The following is a 14,426-nucleotide window of genomic DNA, read 5'->3' as shown; positions in this document are numbered from 1 at the left end:
TTGTTCCCCCTCATTGGGAAATGTATCAAGAGGAAAAATAAATCCCAAAATGGGGTCAGAAGGAGTGTTATTTTGCCAGGATTTGCCACAAAACAGATAACCTGAATTGATGAGATTTTCATTGTCTCTGAACTCTCCTAGACTTTCACTGCGGGTACAGGATTTACATTTTTTTGTCAGTCGTGCGCATTATTGAGCACAGGCGTGTGCCGTGTATTTACTGACAATTCCCCATATTGGCAACTTCCCTGGAAGTTTTGTGTAAGTATTACATCCGCGGATCTCACTGGCCGTCAGATTTTCCCATTGCTAAACCGAGACATTACACAAAAGAGGAATCCTTCACGATATGAACGTGCTGATCGGAGGATAATTCAATTTCTTTCATTCTACAAATCTATCAATTTGTGGGTTATTAAGCATCATAAGTTCCTGACAGCAATTGAACAACAGCGACTTCAATCAGAAGTCTCGGAAACAACTGATGGAAGCCCCCTCCAGTCCCACATTTTGCCACTTCAGTATTTTCATTTGTTACTGAGTGACGTTAACCCCAGGTTTCCCTACTCTGTGCCAAAGTTCAGCAGTTCCTCGTTAGTGTAGTGGTTAGTATCCCCGCCTGTCACGCGGGAGACCGGGGTTCAATTCCCCGACGGGGAGTAGGCGTTATAGGAGGACGCACACGAATTTGGAAATGTCTTGAGCATTGTTTTATATACAGGAGAGAGTGCAGATTTCGTCTCAGAGATTCAGGAACAGCGGTAGTTTTTAGAGATCCTGGAATATTAAAGTTCCTCGAGAGGAAAGGCCCTTCACACCAACAGTCAGTCGACCGTTCCCTATGTGTCCGAACACCCGACGCTGGCTCTTTCACTAAAACTGGGCTGAATCGGAATTTCAGTGAAATCAGTGAATTGGTAGCTTGAACCCAGGACAGCTTGCTAAAAGAAGGAATTTTAAAACCGAGAGGAACCGGCCACACTCGATTTAGTAATTAGTAATGACTAAAGAGGCAGAATTCACTAATAATCTGACAGTAAACGCGCATCTTGGTAACCTGACAGTAAACGAGTATCTTGTAAACAGTGACTGTAACATGACAGAATAACTTACATTATAACATCTGCCACCATTTTATTAATTTATCAAACGTATTTTCCCTTTATTTCCATTGCTTTTGGACGGCAGCTATTCAGGATCCTGGCATTCATCCCCGCCCCCTCGTAACATTTCCTTTCTTATCCCATCGCCTCTCCCTCAGTGAAGACGATGATTCTCCTAATTCTAGCACTATTTTCTGGTCACTGCACTATCAGCAGCTCCTTGACACAGAGATTATTTTCTCTTTTGATCTTTCATTGAATAAAATTTGAAAGATGGTGAAGACCGTTCATATTCCTCTCTCTTCCTCGTCGCCAATCTTTCAGTTTTCTTCCTCTGTAAATCTGTTTGTCTCTTGAACTCACTCCTAACCCTCTTCAATTCCCAGCACCTAACCACAGCTCAGTCCCTAAATTTAACGCACTGACTGTCCCTTTACCGAGATCTTTCCTCATGATTGCAGGAGGGATTCGATGCATTTTTTTGTAAATTTGAACAAGTAAGATCAGCCCAAAACTATTCCCGCTGACTGGGAATCTTGGACCCAGTGCCACCGTCAAAGAGTTAAAGCCAGGGTTTTTACCGAGGGAATTAGAAAAAAGAATTCTACACACAAAGTGTGCGAGAACTTCTGTACACGACAATTTATCTACGTCAAATGATCATAGGACAAATTGCAGGACTCCAACCTACAATCTTCTGATAACCTTGCACGACACAGGGAAGTAAAACGCCTCATCTAATAGGCCCTCCGACCACAACATCAACAATGCAACAAATATCATTTCTTTTTCCGCAACGTTCAGGAGCCTGAATCTGAAGGTAGAGAGCGCCCATTGCCCCCGTGTCTGATCCCCTCCTGAATCTGAGTTATCATATTTTCTGTGAACCTTGTTTGTTATTGAGTTGTCTAAACACTGAACCACAATGAACTCATCAGGATCCCTATACTGGAGTTACTGACAGCCGTCACCTCTCTCAGTGTTAAAAGACGGGAATCGGGCGGAATTGGGGACAACACATTCCCTGGGAGACCGGATCCTCACTAAAAGACCGGGAGGGGGAGAGTCAGGAACAGAACAGCTGTGACACTCCGCTCTGTTCACTGACTCTTCATCCCTCTCACTGAACTCAGTGCCAGGAATTATTGATATTAATGGTTCATGAACAGCAAATATCCTGCAGGGAATTATCCCAATTGAGCGACTTAATGGGGCAAATGTCAGCTTTAAAGGGTCTCAGTCCTTGGCCACAGTCTGGGACATTTTGTTCAGCTTCTGACTGCAGTGAAATGTGAAAAGTCCCGCAGTGACATAATGTTCCAGAGATACAGACACAGTAACAATCCTAATATTGAACAATAATGGCTGACGCTGTATCCATTTTACCCCTAATGACTCTGATATAACTACATGATATTAGGCAGACTGGCAGGCTGTTATCAGATGAACACTCAGTACTTGAACATCCTGAACATCGGCCAACTGTGGCCCTGCCTCAGCTCATCTGCTGCTGAAACCCTCATCCATGCCTTTGTTCACTCTCGGCTTGAATATTCCAGTGTTCCCCTGGCCGGCCCCCCATCTTCCACCCCACACATACCTGTGCTCATCCAAAATTCTGCTGCCTGGAACTTCACCTGAACCAAGTCCAGTTCACCAATCACCCCCGTGTTTGTTGACCGACACTGGCTCCTGCCCCGGCAATGCCTCAATTTCAAAACCCTCACTCTTACTTTAAAATCTCTCCCTGACTTCACCTCTTCATTTCTCCGTAACCTCCTCCAGCCCAACAAATCTTCCAGATTCCTGCTCTTCTGCCATCTTGTACATTCCGGGTTTTAATCCCTACAGCATTGACCACCGGGCATTCAGCTGTCCTGGTCTAAAATTCTGGACTCCCTCCCTAAACCCCTCCACTTCTCCAGCTCCCTCTCATCTTTAGGAAGCTCCTTAAAGTCTACTTCTCTGAGAAAACTTTTGTCACCAGACCTAATTTCTCCTGCCTTGGCTGAACATCAGCTTATTTTTTTAACGATAACGCTCTTCTTAAGTGCCTTGGGAGACTTTGCAGCTGCGAAAGTAACGAGTTCATCGATGGTCGCATAGTGGTGAGTGGCTTTGCTTTCCAAGTAGTTGACTCTGGTTCAATTCCCTAGCATCGCAGTTTGTTGAATTTTTAAACATCTCAAATCAGAAACCCCACACTCGGATCTGTATTTGATCCGTTTCGGTGAGATCTTGCACAGAAATCACGCGCATGTGTAATTCAAATAAAAAGGTTTACAACCTCCACTTACCTTCCATTTAAAACATAACTCAGGATTGTTCCTCATTGCTGATAATGGAGGTTTTCCCTGAACTTTGGTGTGGAGCCGGCACAGGATTACTTGGATTCAGTAAAATTCACTAATTATCTGAACGTTTTCCCTCTGCTGCTTCCTAATTCTTTATTTGAATATCGATTCGAGCACAGAGATTGTTTTATTGTTCAGAAAGGGACAGACTGCTCACGCTGGGGATGTGAAATAATAACAGAATGTGCTGCAATCAGCTCCCACAGAGGAAGGTTAGTAAATATTTCAGGTCTATCGAAGTTTTCAATAATAGACCCGCTAACCAAAACTATCAGAGCAGCTGAATTTTTCCTGCATTTTTCCATCTTTTAAGATGAGTTCTTTCAATATTTCACCTCTTTCCCAACTCAATGTTTCCTGTGAAAATTTCAAGGCTGTGCTCAGTTCCTTGCGTATTTATTTTTTATCTGAAGTGATGTAGGTCATATCCTGAGAAATCAAACTGAAAACCTGCTTATTCTAGGGTAAAATGTACATGGGTTTTGTAATCTGCCTTTAAGGGAAAGCAGCGTGACTCAGTAGAAGGGAAACGGGCCGTGCAATACAGTCTTAGTTTCACTGTTGCCTGTGAGCAGAACAAGGCACAGCTGTGATGCCTTCAAGCGTTCTACCTCTGGGCAAATATTTAAGTGTCCCTAATGTAAATATATGAAACCGTACCAATCACCCCCGCGTTTGCTGACCCAGCAAATTAGTTCCTGACCCGCCAATGCCTGAATTATAAAATCCTCATCCTCAATTTCAAATCCCTCCATGACTACGTTCCTCCCTTATGTATGTGGACCTTTGGAAATCGCTTAGCTTGAATTACAGCCGCGTGTGTTTTCGGAACAAAATCCTATCTCATCAGAAACAACTCCTGCTTGGATCTCCTGAACTCAGAAATCTAAAATGAACAAACTGCGATTGCTGGGAATAGAACCCAGATCAACTGCTTGAAAAGCAGCTATGCTCACCACCAGGACACTATAGTTGACGATATGTAACTGAATGGGGCAAAGTATCTCAAAGCATTTACCCTATATTTGAATGGTGGTTGGCGCCTCCATCATTATAACAACAGAAAATGGTGTTCAGCGGTGGTCAGACAGCCTGGCATTAAGATTAACTACAGGTACGATTGGTGAACAGTGTCAGGTTCTGCTACATGGCATGAGGCGACTCTTGAAGTTTTGATCAGACCTAAAGAGAGTCGAAGGTCGGAGAGCGTTGAGAAGGCAGCGCGCTGACTGTACAGAAAAGCTTGTAAGACAGAGTCGGATAGTGTTCAAATGAAGCGCAGGGAAGCAGACGGATCCCTCATGGTTAGATTGCAATGCATGGCCTGTGGGTTCAGTGAGTGGGAGAGGGTGTGAAGAGAACCAGCGCCACATTATGTCAATCAAGTTAGGCGACTGACCAGGGCGTGGACCGGATTGATAATGAGAGAGGGAAAGTCAAAGAAAGAAAAAAAATAAACAAAACTGCATAAACATCAGGCCAGAGAAGGCTGCGATTATATTGGCACTTGGAAATGTCAGCAAAAGCAGCCACAGTGACAGTCATTCCAGGTACTACAGAATAAGGAAGGTCAAAGGGACTTTGTCAAAATGTCCACAAAATTCCCCAGATTGAATTCGGATGCAGCTGAACTACCTCCCGAATTCAAAAAGTTTAAACAGAGCTATGGTTCCTTGATTCAGGTGTGCCTGAGCCATACAAGCAAGCCATTAAAAATCGCCTAAATTTGTGAATGAAGGTCTACGCAGGCTGAACATGTCAGGATTAACAGCAGAAGAGCTAATGGATGCGCAAAGATATGGGTTATATTGGAAGACCGGTTCAGAATCACGTTCAACTTCAGTATTCATCATCGACATGTCATGTCATTTCCACCACAGACCGAACCCATGGACAACTTCATCAGCAGATGCAGGGAAAGGGGTCCATCCTATGATTTTTCAAGTGCAGAAATAGTCGGCAGAATTGTTCAGTTGTTAATCGCATAGACACATTCCAGCAAGACTTGCAAGACAAGCCCAAAATAAATAGCATTAAAGTGATACTTAAGGATGGACATAAGTGTGAAATGATCTTCGCTGGTCAACGAAGCTTAAAGGTTCCAAGTGCAACACCGACTGTTGATGCACACAAACCAAGTAAGGCGTGTGCAAGTCAGGAGGACGCAGACAGAATGCTGTGTGAACAGGCCTTCATTTATTCGCGCAGCTTCCCCTTCCAGTTAGCTGTTTAATTGTCCACCACCGCACTCGGTGTGGCAGGACTGCAGAGCTTAGAACTGATCCAGTGGTTGTGCGGTCGTTTCGAAAGTGATTGCCTGTGAGGCAGGAGACAACATTTTTCATGGCACAATGTGCAGGGCTAGGGGGAGAGGCCAGGGAATGTCTCATTCGGAGATCTGGTGCAGACAGAATGGACTGAGTGACCTTCTGCTGCGCTGTAACATTTCTGTATTCCTGTGGGTACAGTAAAGAATAAAAAATGTGTCCAGATGAAGTTTTGAGTGGCAGCATAGCAACCGCCTAAATGTCACATGATGTAGAAAGAAAAAAACCGTGACAAAACCAAACCAGGAAAATAAAAATAGGCGCAAGAACCAACATGGAGCCAGATGTTATGGTGTAAATTTCTTGAACTCAATGTTGAGTCCAGAAGGCTGTAGGTGAGTTGTTTCCCTCGAAGTTTGCTGTTGCTGAGGCTAGTTAGCCCCTAGAATATATTGAATGATGTTGCGTCTAATTGGTTACTAACTCCATCTGCTCGCCTTTGCCTCAGATTCCTTAATACCCTCCTTTAACAAAACTCGATCAATCTCAGATTGAAAATATAACAATCAATCAAACATTAGATTCCGTTGACAGAATGTGACCCTGAGGTTCTAGCGCAGTTTGTGTGTAAAATCGTTTCCTAATTTTCATGCCGGAATCCCTGGTTTTAATGTTTTGACTCCGAGATTACCAGCCAATAGAAATAGGCTCTTCGACTGACTGATCTGTTTCCCTTAACATCTGGTAAGCTTGTGTCAAATCACTGCAGAAATCAGGAAGGGGGACTTCATTACAGTGGCAGTCAGTGGCTTCAGCATAGGAACTGAGCTGTGGTTTAGTGTCAGGAATTGAGGAGCGTTAGGAGGGAGTTCTCGAGACAAACAGAGTATTGGAGGAAGAAAACAGGTAGATTGGCAAGGCGCAAGAGCGAGGAATATAAATATCGTTCGCCATTTTTTCGCAAACTTTTCAAATGGAAAAGGAAAACGGTGTAGTCACTGGAAAAGTGGGAAAAAAAAGGAACCAAAAATGTTTAGGAGGTCATAGAACATAGAGCATCAGTGTAGATAAACACAGTGAACTGTTCAGGTCGATGGCTTTTCATCAGAACAGAAGAAATGTAGAAGGATGCAATGTTTAAACCAGTGGAGAGCGGGAGGGCGCAGGGTTAACAAAAGAGCTGAGTGAGGGTTTTTGGTGGGGCGGTGGGTTGTTGGGGTGGTGGAGAGAAAAGGTTTCATGGTACACAAACTGAACAGAATTGTAATGGTTCTGATAAAAAAAAAACAAAGGATGTGTCCAGATGAGATTGTGAATGGCTGCATAGCAACCGACCCTTTTATATTAATGATAACGCTCTTGGTAAGTGTCTTGGCATTTTTCCCACCATTGAAGGGCCTGTAATCAGCGTTAGTGGTGCAGTGGGGAATATAATCTGTCTTCCGCGCAGCTGATTCGTGTTCCATTCCCGCCAATCGCAGTTTGAGGAAGTCATGCCGACTCGAAACGTTAACTTGGTCACTCTCTCCACAGACGCTGCCAGAGCTGCTGAGCTTTTCCAGCATTTTCTGTTTTTATTATTGTTAATTTTAAACCTCTCAAATAAGAAACGCCAAGCCCAGAGATTATTTTGATCCGTTAAGGTGAGGTTTTGTTCCTAAAACACACGCGGGAGAAATTCTAATGAGAAGATTTCCAAACGCTACTTTCCTCAACACGGATATAACATTCTCAATCCTCAAGTCGTCTGGCATCACTGGCTTTTTCTCTCCCTGTCTCTCTCTCCACCTCTCTATCATTACCTCCGAATCGCACACACACACACACACACACCCATGTTCACCATTGCATTTTGTGGCTTTATATATGATAGATTGCTTTACCCAGGACGATTATTATGCTCGTTTAAATCAGTCAGAAAGCATCTTCTCTGCAACAGCGCAATGATCATTGCTTTGCTGCGCTGTAAATGAGTTTGTGTGTGCATGTCAGAGGCATGGTAGATCTAAGCCTGTACACATCGTGCAGTTCAATTCACTCGTTAGTATAGTGTTTAGTATCCCCATTTGTTACGCAGGAGATGGGGGTTCAATTCCCCGACGGGGCGTTAGCTCTGCTATTTATACAGAGAAAGCACTCGAAATTAGAAACAAAATTTGAAACTGGTTGGTATATGGGAGACAGATGCTGATAAAGATTGTATAAAGACAGAGTCAAGAATCTGCGGTTGCTTTCAGAGATCCCGGATACGAGCGCACGTTGAAAAAAAGGGCCCTGAACCCACAGTCAGGCGACATTTCCGTGTGTGCGTTAACACAGAAACTGGCTCTTTCACCTCAACTGGGCTGAATCGGAATTTCTGTGAAATTAGTGGTTTGGTGGATTGAATCGAGGACAGTTTGCTGAAAAAATATACTTTAAAACCGAGAGGAGCCGGGCTATGCTCGATTTAGTAATGAGTATATAGGCAGAATTCATTAATAATCTGACAATAAACGTGCATCTTGTAAACTGTGACCGTAACGTGACAGAGTAACTTACATTTTAATCTCTGCCACCATTTTGTTCATTTTTAAAATTTACTTTTTTCCTTCATTTCCTTTGCTTTTTGACGGCAGCTATTCAGAATCCACCATCTTTTGTTTCCTTGCTTACCCCGTTTCCCCTCCTTCAGTAAACACCAGAATTCTGCTAATTTCAGTTCTATTTGCCGTTCACTGCACAGCTCCTTGGCACAGGGATGCTTTTCCCTTTGGGTCCTTCATTGAATAAAATTTGAAAGATGGTGAACGCCATTCATATTCCTCGCTTTTCCTACTCGCCAAACTTTCAGTTTTTCCTCTCTGGAACTTTCTTTGCTTCTTGAACTCCCCCCTAACCCTCTTCAAATCCAGACACTAAACCCCAGCTCAGTCCCTACATTTTACCGACTGACAGCCCCTTTACCGAAACCCATAATCATGATTGCAGGAGGAATTTGATAATGGTTATTTTGAAAGTTATTTCCTATGACTTGGACCCTAGGAACCAGGGCCACAGGCACGGATTTAAAGCCAGATAACAGTGTAACTCTCTTTTTAATGCTTCCTTTGAACCTGCCTCCAGCACACTCTCAGGCAGTGCATTCCAGGCCTTAAACACTTTTTGCAGGAAAAGGAAAGTTTTTCCTCGTGTCCCTTTTGTTTTTTTTTTAACGAACTACTTTAAATCTCTACCCTCTCAGTCTTGAAACTTTCACGAACGGTAACACTTTCTCCCTGTCTCTTCTGACCAGTCACCTCGTGATTTTCAATCCTTCTATCAAACCTCCTCTCAGCCTTCTTTTCTCCCAGGAAAACAGTCCTAACTTCTCCAATCTACCATCATAACTGAAGTTCCTCATTCCAGGAGTATTCTCGTGAATCTTTCCTGCCCTCTTTCCAACATCCTACACATCACCACATCCTTCCTAAAGAGCAGCGCCCAGAGCCAGACGGGATACAACAACTGAGACTCAACTAGTGCCTTCTACAAATCCTGTTCTCCTCATTCCCATTACAACACTTGGTTTTTGTGCCTATTGTCTCCTGTCCTCACAGACAATCGCTTTCGATGTGACCCCACAATCAAAGGATCAGATTTAAGCTGTGCAGAGCTTGCAAAGACAGTGGCGAATGCTGGTGGAGAATTAAACATCTATAAAGGAGAAGAAGGCTCCAAAAATTAATGTTGGCCTTGCCAGCAATTCTCTCACCGAAGAACGAAAAATAATAAAAGCTGTCGATGTATTCCAAGCCTCACGGCAACCCTAACCTGGGGTCGTGTCCAAGTCTCAGTTGAAAGAATCTCATAGTGACCTCAAACTCATTGCCTACACACGGGCAGATAAAACATAATCATAGAATGGGCATAGCACAGAAGGCCATTTGGCCCATCCTGTCTGTGCTGGCTTTCAGAAGGAGAACTTCACCCAGTGTCAATCCTTCGCCTTCTTCCTGATCCCTGCATATCACCGTACCCCACCCCCCACCCTTTTCAGGACTTCCAAACTTTTCTATTTCCTTGAGTATAGAAGAATGAAGGTTTACAACCTGTTAAAGTGATTTGTTAGGTTAAACACGGAAAAAACTGCTTCTGCCGCCAGTAAGAATGGGGTTGAATCGTGACATTTTTTGCCTCTGATCCACAGCGATCGTCCCAACCGAGGGAAACATCAGGAAGCACTTTTCACACTTAGAATAGCTGGAAACCTGAAAACAATTCTAAAATCGATCGAAGCTACCACAATTACAAGATGGTGGGTATTTTTCTGCAAATCAAAGGGTTCTCCCTTTCTTCAGTTCTCTTTGAATTGTGCCAACTTATGACGGGTGCGTCAGCGCGAAATGACGGAGTGCCTGCTCAATTTAAAGTTTGATACTGCCATAACAATGACAGTGTTGGAGAGGAATGAATGTGTAAAGATTGTGCTGAAAGTTTGATACTCTAATATATGAAAAACATGATCAGTAGATCTGCTGTTTCCAGACACCATATAGACAGATGCATTTGGAAAGGCCACAGTTTCTTCTGGCGAGAATCATGATTGTCAATAAGTTCGCTGTAAGAAAGAGGGAAACGCGATCAGTGATAGCGACAGCCAGATAAATATCACAGTATGTAGAGGGAATGTTCAGATGTGCTCCGACTGAGAATTATGAACCTTGATTCTTTCCTATCATACATGCAGACACTTTTTCACAACATGAAAACAATACACGCTAAATATCCTTCCAGTGCACTTCTTTGAGACAGTATCAAGGCAGCAAGGGGGCGGGGGTCACTCGGATTCTGTATCTGGAATGGTACCGAAGAACGACCCAAGGACCATCGACACTCAGTCCTTGCTGACTGACCGCGCACCAGCTGGAACATTGGAGCTATCGTATTTGTAAATTGAAAGCTTCAGGTTACCAGCGAGCTGGAAGGGAATGAGTTTTCCCCAGAGCTGCCTCATTGTCCCGATCTTCACAAAGCTGTTCAGCAACATCAGCGCTCCCCTTCTGAATGTTCAAAATATTCCGCCGAAAGCAAACCTCAAGCTGAAAAACTTCTCGCCCTCAACAGGCTGATATCTTATCCAATCTCCCTTTTTCTATTTATTACATGAGATATGGATATGCCTCCACGACCAGTATAAGTTGCTCATCCGAAATTGCCTTGGGAAGGATTGCTAAATTTACAAAGTGAAAGCACTTCAAACATTGAAGTAAAATTCGTTTTGAGATGTTGCCCTGTCCTCAGGATGATGCAAGTGAAGCTTGGAATTGGAACTGAATTGCGAATGAGAAGTAAGACAGTCACAGTGTTTACAAATTATGAGGGGTTCTTTAGCGAGAAATGGCCGAGTGCCTGTTGCATTTTAAATTTGGTAGTAAAAGCCGGGGAAGTTGGAAGTGCAGGAAACTGAAAGGTATTTCCACCTGGCTCTCAATCAGCGGCTTTAGGCGATTGGAGCAAGTTGCGGAACCAGTAAATGAGAGAACAAATAACAGGCCGACTGCCCTCGGTGATTTATAAATCTATCCCAGTAACAGTCATACAGCAAAACTACTAAACCGTGGGGAGAGCTCACAGTAATTTTGCGTTGGGTTTACCCTCTGCTGGGTGATTTCGTGGCTAAATTGTCTGAATCTGGGATTGGAATTACCACAAGTTAGACGGAAAAACATTGGTTTCTCAGCGACCTAGTTTATCCGTCGCTTACAAGTAGCTCAGCAATGAAGTAGGCGTTGCGCGGTTCAGTATTTTACTTCGTTCCGGGCATGTTGGAGAATAATTAGCAACACATTAGGAGTATATTGTGCTGCTTTTTTAAAAGACATCTCGAAGCAGCAAATGTTTTTTTGGCCTCGCCAGCAGCTGATTGACTGTTGAGAAATTTGATAATGGATAGACTTTGCTGACAGATGCAGTATTTGCGTGAAATTGTTGTGAAGCGAGTTATTGTTGTCGTGTAGAGACTGTTGATAGCTTCAATACAATCACTTTATGGTAGGCTAGTATGATTGGTTGCGCTGTCGCTTGCAAGTTGTCTCGAGTGAATTTGCCTGCAGCATTGCAGCGAACGGCAGGCATGGGCACAGTTAACAGCGATGTCACTGCTCGTCTGCAAGTGTTCCGCTGTACAGGAGAAAATATTTGTTGCCATGATGTTGACAGGTTTATTGCACAGAAGTGTGAAAAGAAGGACGGATTTGTCAGGACAAGAGGCAGAAATTTTCCAAAGGCAAGAAGTGTGGAAGAGAAAAAGGCTCAACCTGCGATGCCGCAGGAGAACACGGTCCTATTCGAAATCCCATTCCGATGTGACAGTATAGGAATTACAACAGAACCTCGAACAATATAACAGTAGAAGGACTGCAACTGAACTGGAATAGGGACAGAATTACCATACATCTCCCATGTTTCGTTGTTCAATGGGGATCGAACCCGTGAGCTTTAACGCTATTAGCACCATTCTCTAACCATTGGAGCTAACTGATCAAAAACAGAAAGTGCTGGGAAAACTCAGCAGGTCTGACAACATCTGTGGAGGGAAAGACAGAGTTAACATTTCGAGTCCGTATGACTCTGAAGAGGTTTTTCCAGCATGTTTTGTTTCTGTTCCAGATTCCCAGCATCCGCAGCATTTTGCCTTTATCTCGGAGCTAACTGGTCGCCAAGCTGCACGTTTCCTAGTTTGATCAAATGCTTTTCAAATTCAGTGTAACAGTGAGTGGAGAATTCAGCATTCTTCCTTCCCTGACTGATCCCGCACAGGCTGGAACTCTCGTTTTTGCCCAGTCAAAGCTTCAGGTTACCCGGGAGCTGTAAAGATAAATTTGCCCCAGAGATGCTGAGCAGAGCGTCTTTTGCAAGTGTTCCGTTGTACAGTAGCAAAGCTTTGTTGTCTTGTCGCCCACAAATTTGTGGCACAGAATTGTTAAAAGGACGGATTTGTCAGAACTAGTGGCAGAAATGTTCAAGAAGCAAGAAGCATGGATGGAAAAAAAACACAGCCTGCAACGCTGCAGAAGAACTTTTCGAAACGCTCTTTCCATGTGACAGCGGAGGAATAACAACTGAACCGGGTCCGGGCTTTAATTACTTCTAAGTCGAATAAAATACATTGGCCCGTACGGGGATCGAACCCGCGACCTTGGCGTTATTAGCACCACGCTCTAACCATCTGAGCTAACCGGCCACCTGGTGCCGTTTCCCTAGTATCTGGTTTTTAAATTTAACGGGCAGTGAGTGGAGGATTCCGCAATCTTCCTCGCTGATTGATCGCGCACAGGCTGGAAATCTCGGATTTGCCCAGTTGAAAGTTCAGGTTACCAGCGAGCTGTGAGTGTCTGTTTCTCCCAGAGCTGCTGAATGATCCGATCTTCACAAAGCTGTTCAGCAACAGATACGTTCTCCTTCTTGTCAATGATGAAAAGATTCTGTCCAAAGCAAACCTTAAACTGCAAAATCTGCCGTCAAAAATAGGCTGGTATCTATGCAATCTCTTTTCTATTTATTTCATGGGGTGTGGGCATATCGCGCATGACCCGTGCAAGTTGCTCATTCAAAATTGCCTTCGGAACGATGCTAAATTATATAAAATATATAAGCACTTCAAACACTGAAGTAAAAATAGTGTGGAAATGTTGCTCTATCTCAAGGATGTTGGAATTGCAGCGTGTGGATTTCATGGCGAATTAGGAGGAAGTTGCTCACAATCGGGCAAACTCACGACGGGGGCTTCAACAAGAAATTACCGAGTGCCTGTTGAAATTTATATTTGGTGCTATCATTCGCTGGAGCTGCAATGCCAGGGAACTGAAATATATTTCCGCCTGGCCCTCAATCGATGACTTGAGGCGATCAGAGCAAGTTGGGAAAGCGGTAAGTAACAGGGCAACTGCCATGTGATTGATGTATTTACCTGATTAATAGTCATACAGCAGCGCCGCTTCACAAGCCTCAGAACAACATTGTGGGGGGAGCTCAATCTTGTTTTGCCTCGGGTTTACCCTCTTCTGGCTGTCTTCATAACGAAGCGTTCGAGATTGGTTGGAATTAGACGGGGACGGTATTGCCAGTCAGGGATCAGAAGGAAGTTCAGGACCGAGAATGCACTGTTCTGCCTACAGTAGGAGGTACTGCACCAAGAACCTGCTCCAGTTAAACAGAAGTGACAAGGTTTGGACCAGGCACCTTGAAAGAGCGGGCATCATAGACTGGGGAGGTGAAGATCGAGCAAGATCATACCTGTTATATACTCCAGAAGGTACAATCCGCCGGAACAGGATTCTCCTCCTCATCTGTTGAGTAGAACCTCCTGTCATACTTTTAAGTTAATCAGGTAGACACAGTCAAGTGGGTGTACCTACATCACATCCATTGCAGCGGTTCAATAAAGCAACTCAGCACCACCTTATCAAGGGAAATTGGTGATGGGTAATAAACACCGGCCTAGCCAGCCGCCTGCCAAATCCCATGAATCAATTAAAAAATGTGCCATAAAGAAAGGATACTCTGATTTTTCAACTCCAAAGCAATAAAGCTTGCCCAAAACAACTGGGCCTACAACCCTCCAGATGTGACCAGAACAAGATCTGGTAGAATTGTCAGGCCTCCAGACTGTCTGGATTTATAAAGTTATGGGCTTGAAGAAGGAGAAAGGGTAGCTGTAAAAAAATATTTTACTGCAATTA

General features: G+C 43.8%; 2 non-coding genes across 2 annotated transcripts; one reads left to right on the top strand and one right to left on the bottom strand.

The window, feature by feature from the left end:
• Positions 1-588: 588 nt before the first annotated feature.
• Positions 589-660, top strand: trnad-guc (transfer RNA aspartic acid (anticodon GUC)). Its single transcript has one exon. It is a non-coding gene; the product is annotated as a tRNA-Asp (tRNA).
• Positions 661-12,854: 12,194 nt separating this feature from the next.
• On the bottom strand, positions 12,855-12,928 carry trnai-aau (transfer RNA isoleucine (anticodon AAU)). The gene has a single exon. It is a non-coding gene; the product is annotated as a tRNA-Ile (tRNA).
• Positions 12,929-14,426: the final 1,498 nt, after the last annotated feature.

This window comes from Cetorhinus maximus, chromosome 35 (assembly GCF_964194155.1).
Source record: "Cetorhinus maximus chromosome 35, sCetMax3.hap1.1, whole genome shotgun sequence".
Classification (NCBI taxonomy): Eukaryota; Metazoa; Chordata; class Chondrichthyes; order Lamniformes; family Cetorhinidae; genus Cetorhinus; species Cetorhinus maximus.
This window is presented reverse-complemented; position numbering and strand designations above follow the sequence as displayed.